The sequence below is a fragment of the Heterocephalus glaber genome, unplaced genomic scaffold (assembly GCF_053883595.1).
Source record: "Heterocephalus glaber isolate CG9 unplaced genomic scaffold, H.glaber_assembly_v1.0 deba00001442, whole genome shotgun sequence".
NCBI classification, from domain to species: Eukaryota; Metazoa; Chordata; class Mammalia; order Rodentia; family Bathyergidae; genus Heterocephalus; species Heterocephalus glaber.
This window is the reverse complement of record NW_028258296.1, coordinates 45,951,528-45,959,056: the sequence shown is the minus strand read 5'-3', so window position 1 is coordinate 45,959,056 and position 7,529 is coordinate 45,951,528.

Sequence of the window (7,529 nt, the reverse complement as noted above, 5' to 3'; positions counted from 1 at the left end):
GACTCCAGAGGACTCCACAGAGAACCACATTGATGGAATGGTGCAATGGATGCTGTAAACTAAAAGAGCTGGTGAGTGACTCCAGTCCAACCATTCCCTGGAGAGAATGCTTGGTCAGATGACATTTTGAGAGGTGGAGCAACTGAACCAGGACTCAGAGCAGCCATGGGTTGGCTTCCTCTCAGGGCTCCCAGTGACTGGGTAAGGCACAACTGCCAGAGACATCCAGGATCAGGGAGCTGAGGTCAGGTCAGCAAGAGACAGACAGAGTGTTGTAGGCTGAACAACTTAGGCTCCAACCCCACAACCAGAGGCCAGGATCAGCCTGAACTTCTATGGAGTTGAAAGCACCAGAATTGGCATCCTGCCTATTCCTACTGCAGGCTTGTTGGGATGATCCAGCAGGGTTCTGGACTCTGTCTGCCTCCTTTGTCTGTCAGTGACAGCAGAGACACACCTTGAATTTCACACTACCCCAAAACTGTAGACCCCAGAAGGTAAACGCAGGCTTGAAATCACAGATAAATCTCTTTTTCTCTTTGTTTTTGTTTTTTCATGAGTATGAACACTGTTTTTAGGGCTTTTTTGTTTTGTGTTTGTTTTTTCCTTCTTTCTTTCCTTCTATATTCTTCATCAGTTTCCCAAAGCTTGCATAATCTACCTTTGTCCTTCAGCCTTGCTTCCAATCTCTTTCTCTTCTTTTAGGTCTCTATTTTTCCTCTTATCTTTTTAAAATTTTCTTCCCCAAAGGGAAAATCACTCTATTGAGGGGATATTTACTGTACATAATTTTCTGATTTGTTGTAGATTTTGTTATATAACTATAAATCTTGTACCTATGGTTAACGATTGCAAATTAAGTTATCACAATTTGTCATTTTCTACATTGTGTTTGATGCTATTGTTATTACTGATTGTGCTACTTTAGCCAAGGTGTCGTAGTTGTTGTGATTAGTTGTTCTTCCTTGTATTCCAATACCAAGATTGGGTGGAAGTCATAAGTGATTTCAGTCCCAAAGAACAAGATGCTAGGCCAAATAGGCAGCAACTTCTTATCCCTAATAAATTGAAGAGATGGGATCTTGGGACAGACTCAAAGGTCAAAAGCCAGCTACACCTAAAAGACATCTCTGAAAAGTAGTCATTTCCTAAGGAGGTCTCAATACTAGTAATAAGGCTATCTACCATAAGTGATTTACAAGCAACAATGCAGAAAGCAAATTAAAAAAACAGGAAGTGAGAAGACACGGAAGCAAGATGCAATCCCAGACCTCCAGCTTGGCCAAGGCAAATCCAGGGGCCACTGAAGTAGAAGAAATAAAAAACCACCCAGCTGAACTTTCTGAAATAGTAGCAGCAAAAGTAACAAAGCAAATGAATAAGGCTCTAGAGAAAAACAAATCAGAAATAATTTCACATAACGAAAAAGATGATCACTACAATAAAGAATATGGTTAGTGAATCTAGATTAGATGCAGATTAGAAAATAAAGAGCTCAGTAAAGTGATGGAAAGCATGAATGCCCAACACAAGAAAGAACTAGATTCCATGAAACAGATTAAAACATATCCAGGAGAACAAAAATTCTATTGAAGTATACGCAGCAGAATCAACCAGTGTGAGGACAGAATATCAGACCTAGAAGACAAGTTTGTGGTTAGCGATCATCAAATGAAAGACTTCTTAAAAATATCAAGGGGCCACAAAAAATCAGTCCAACAGCTGCTAGATGACACAAAGAAAAAATAACATAAAATTGATTAGAAACAAGGACAAATCAGAAGGTAGCACAAAAGAAATAAAAAAACCCATTCACAGAAGTAATGGCAGAAAACTTCCCAAGCATGGAAAAAGAATTTGATATAAAAATAAGTGAGGCATACAGAACTCCAATTAGCCATAATAAAAAAAAACTGCACCAAGGCTTATAATAATCAAGATTCCAGAAATTCAAAACAAGAACAGAATATTAAAAGTGGTTAGAGCCAAGTGTGGTGACTCATATTCATAATCCCAGCACTCAGGAGGCTGAGATAAAAGATTGCCATTACTTTTAGGCCAGCCAGGGTTATATAGTAAGTTCAAGGCCAGCCTGAACTACATAGCAAGATCTTATTTCAAAACACAGACAAACAAACAACCAAAAAACCCCTCCAAAACAAAAAACAGTTAGAGAAAAGAAACAAATCACCTATACAGGAAAAGGAATGCCCATAAGAATCACAGCAGACTACTCAACACAAAACCTTAAGTCAACAGAGTGAAGTATTTCAAGTCCCAGAAGAAAACAACCTCCAACCCAGATTGATGTACCCTAAAAATTATCTTTCAAAATTGATGGAGAAATAAGATACTTCTATGATAAAGAACACCTGAAGAAATTCATGACCATCAAACCAGTACTCCAAAAAGTTCTGAATGAATTCTAGAAAAAGACAACAGTTTTCTGAATCCTAATATAATGAATCCACCAGGCAAGACAAGCAAGTAAGCAGAGGAGAAAGAAAGGGAATTGACAACAGGAAAATAATATAACAAAGATAAGTCAATACATATAAGTTCTAACCATCCATGTAAATAGTCTCAATTCACCAACCAAAAGAAACAGATTGGCAGAATGGATCGAGAAACAAAATCCAACAATATGCTGCATACAAGAAACACATGAATTCAATAATAAATTCACAGACTGAAGGTCAAAGGATGGAAAACAATACTCCACATGACAGGAACCTGGAGAAAAAGAAGGGGTAACTATTCTATTTGAAGACAAAATGAACTTCAAGCCAAGACTGATCAAAAGAGACAAAGTTCATTGAATACTTGTTAAGGAAACAATCCAAGAGCAAAAGACAATAATCATAAACATATATACACCAAATAGTAGCACACTGAACTATATAAAACAAACACTGATGGACATATAAAATCAAATAAGCACTAATACAATTGTAATGATGGATCTCAATACCTCATTGTCACAAATAGGTCAATTAGACAAAAAATTGACAAAGATGCATCAGAACTGAACAAATGGACTTTGTAGATATCTATAGAATGTTCCACACCACAACAACAGAATACACATTCTTCTCAGCAGCACACAGGACTTTATCCAAAATAGACCACATATTAGAGTAAAATTTATAGTGGTGAATTCTCATATCAGAAAAAATAGAGCGAGCCCAGATAAATAACTTAATGTTGAATCTCAAGCTTCTAGAAAAAGAAGAGCAAGTTATACACAAAGGATGTATGAGGGAGGGAATTGTAAAGATCTGAGAAGAAATTAATGCAATTGAGACTAGGAAAACAATACAAAGAATCAATTGAAGAGTTGGTTCTTTGAAAGACTAAATAAAATAGATAAATCCTTTGCCAACATTAATGAAAAGTAAAGAAGACTCAAATCCATTCAATTAGGAATGAAAAGGGTGAAATCATAAAGGATCATGTAGAAGTCCAGGAGATCATCAATACCTATTGAGAACCTTTAGTCTAATAAGATGGAATATGTAGACAAAATGTACAGATTCCTAGATACATATGAATTACCAAAGCTGAATTAAGACAATATAAAAATTCTAAATAATCCAGTATCAGTCAATGAAATTAAAGAAGTAATTTAAAATTTACCACCAAAGAAAATCCCAGGTCTTGATGGATTCACTGTTGAATTCTATAAGAAATTTAGAGAAGATTTAATGCCACTACTCTCCAAACTCTTTAATGAGATTGAAGGGAAAGCAATACTTCCAAACTCATTCCTGGAAGCAAGCATTACCATGATACCAAAACCAGAGAAGGATCCAACCAAAAAAGAGAACTATAGGACAATCTCCTTAATGAACATAGATGCAAAGATCCTCAATAAGATACTGGCCAACAGAATGCAGCAAATCATCAAAAAGATTATACACTATGAACAACAGGATTCATCTCAGGGATGCAGGAATAGTTCAACACACGCAAATCAAAAAATGTAATATATCATATTAACAGAAACAAGGACAAAAAAAGCCACATGATCCTCTCAATAGATGCAAAAAAGCTTTTGACAAAATCCAGCACCCCTTCATGATAAAATCACTACAGAAAATTGAAATAGATGGTTTAATTTGATAAAAGCCAGGTATGACAAACCAACAGCCAACATCATACTAAAATGCTAAAAAACTGAAAGCTTTTGCTCTAAAATCAGGAACAATTCAGAAATTTAGCTCAGTGGTTCGGGTGCCTGCCTCGCAAGTGCAAGGTCCCAAGTTCAATCCCCAGTACCAAAATAAATAAATAAATAAATAAATAAATAAATTAAAAAAATAAAATCAGGAACAAGACAAGGATGTCCACTATCTTCATTCCTATTTAATATGGTTCTGGAAATATTAGCCAGAGCAATTAGACAAGAGAAAGAAATAAAAGGAATAAGGGTAGAAAAGGAAGAATTATCATTATTTGTGAATGACATGATACTTCACATAGAAGACCCCAAAAACTCCAGCAAAAGACTCCTAGATTTAATAATCAAATTCAATAATAACAGGATTGAAAGTCAACAAACAAAAATCAATAGCATACCTTACACAAAGAATAAATTCACTGTGAGAGAAATTAGGGAAACAACACCTTTCACAACAGCATAAAGAAAAATAGAATACTTAGGAATCAATCTAATGAAGGAATTAAGAGACCTTTACATTGAAAACTACAATACTCTGAAAAAGAAGACCAAGATCAAAGAAGATCAAAAAGGATAACAGAAAATGGAAAGATATCCCTTGTTCTTGGATAGGCAGAATGAATATAATGAAAATGACTATATTTCCTAAACTGCTATATAGATTTAATGCAATCCCCATCAAAACACCAGTGGCATATCTCACAGAACTAGAGAAAGCAGTCCTAAAATTCATCTGGAACCAGAAGAGTCTTAGATTAGAAAAATCAATTCTGGGCAAAAGGACAAGGCAGAGGGCATCAGATTCCCTGACTTGAAATTATATTACAAAGCTACTATGCTAAAAACAGCATGGTACTGTCAAAACAGACAAAAAACCAAAAACAAAGAAAAAAAACAGACCCGAGGATCAATGGAACAGAACAGAAGATGCAGAAACAACTCCAAATGCACTCAGCCACCTTATCTTTGACAAGGTGCCAAATACTTTCACTGGAAGAAAGATAGCCTCTTTAATAAATGTTGCTGGGAAAATGGCTTTCCACATGCTGAAGACTTTCCACATGCTGAAGATTTAAGCTAGACCCATATTTGTCAGCATGCACTAAACTAAAATTCAAATGGATCAAAGATCTAAATATTAAAATGGAAACAACCTGCTGGAAGATAAAATATTTAAAACTCCTGAAGTCATAGGTGTAGGCTGTGGAGGCTTTGGCCAGAGGTATGTATGAGATGAATATGCAGAGGTAAGGGACTTTTGGAGCCAGACAACCAAAACCTCCCAGAATGCATGGTTAGAGATTACAAGATAGCCTAAGGGTCACAAGTCCAAATAGGATCAAAACACATTGCCTTAATGCATGCTCTGGCCCTCATCCTTCCTATATTCCAGTGTATTACTTAGATTGCCCCCAAGGTCAGTCATGTAACAGACAACCCTGATCTTGCCTTGTCCTTGTCCTGTCCTTCCCCTTTCTCCTACATGAATTCCTGCACTGAAGTCCTTCCTTTGTCCTTTATCCTGGCTTCCTGTTTCTATCAATCAAAAGGCACAGAAGCTTCAGTTCAGGCTGTCTTTATGAGATTCACTCAGGCTGAGGGGTTTCCATTAAGGGTAACCCCTCTGAGCCTTCTCAGAGTTTGAATTGGACACTGATTCTGAATAATCTTTCATCCTTTGCACCATGCCACAAGTCATGAGCTGTAGCAGTATGCAGACTTCATGAACAAAACCCAAACCCCACATGAACTATTATGAAGAATCAACAACTAGAATCTCATCATATTAAAAAGCTTTTCCATAGCAAAAGAAACCACCAATAGAAGGAAAAGACAACCCCTAGAATAGGAAAAAGTTTTTACCAGCTATTCCTCAGACAAAGAACTAATATCTAGTATACACAAAGAACTCAAAAAAATCAGACCCCCACCCCCAAATTCACCCAATCAAAAAATGGGCATCTGAAATGAACAGACATTTCCAAGATGAAGAAGTACAAATGGCAAATAAATATATGAAAAAAATGTTTAACATCTTGGGCCATTCAGGAAATGCAAATTAAAACAACACTGAGATTCTATCTCACTCCAGAAAGAGTGCCTATTATCAAGAAATAAACCAATAACAAATGCTGGCAAGCCAGTGGGGAAAAAAGGAAACTTTTTCCACTGTTGGTGGGAGTGTAAATTAGTAAAATCAGTATGGAAATCAGTATGGAAAGTCCTCAAAAAACTAAAACTAGAGGGTCCATTTTACCCAGCTATTCTCCTTTTTGGTATCTTCCCAAAAGAGTTAAAAAGCAGCATACCACTGTGATATATGCACACCCATGTTTATATCAGCACAATTTGTAATAGCTAAATCTTGAAAACAGCCCTGATGTCTATCAATGGTTGAATGCGTAAAGAAAATGTGGTTTTTATATACAATGGAGTATTACACTGCCATAAAGAAGGATAAACTTGAGACATTTCTAGGTAAATGGATGCACCTTGAGACCATACTTTTAAGTAAAATAAATCGACACATATGTTTAAATATTGCATTATTTCTCTTGTGTGAGAATATGAAAGTGTAAATAAGGACCAAGCTGGATGATAGATATTGGGAAGTAGGAAGAAAATGTTCAAATGGAAGGGAAATAAGGGAGGAAGGAGAGGGAAAGGAGAGTACCTAACTCCACCAGTTAGGTACAGAGGTGAGTACAGAGTAAATATTTAGCAAATATTGTTTAATATGAGCTCAAAGAAAATGAAAGAACAGAGAAAAGGGAAATGAAGAGAAAAGGAAAAAAAAGAAGAGAAGAAAAAAATGAAAACAAAGCTTTTGTAAATAAGGAGTGGAAGAAGGTTTGAAGGGAGGGGAGGGGAATGGGGAAAAGAGAAGAATCAAGATATATTATGTAGAGGTACAAATTCTGTATGATGAATGCGACCATTATGTATATCAAAATAGTGCCAATAAAATTAATAAAAAATCAAACATGAAATTTAAAACCTTTTTGTATTTGTAAATAGCTTCAAAGTAGATTTATGACAAATTTCCATGCTAACTACACCTTTATTTAGGGAATCATTTTTAGAACTTGACTCTTTGTCTCAGCTTCTGAAAGGCTACAGTCTAAAAAAAATTATATATAAATAGTATATAGGAAGATACTGTATATCATTTGCTAATAAAAAAATCTGATGGCTCCTTGCTGCTTACAGAATTACTTCAGTTTTTGATAGCATTGCATAAAAGGGCCCTGATACAAGACTAATCATGTAAATCATGCCCATATTGATACCTAGTACCATCGATAGTACTATCCATGATCTATTACCGTCATAGTCCCATGGTGATAAT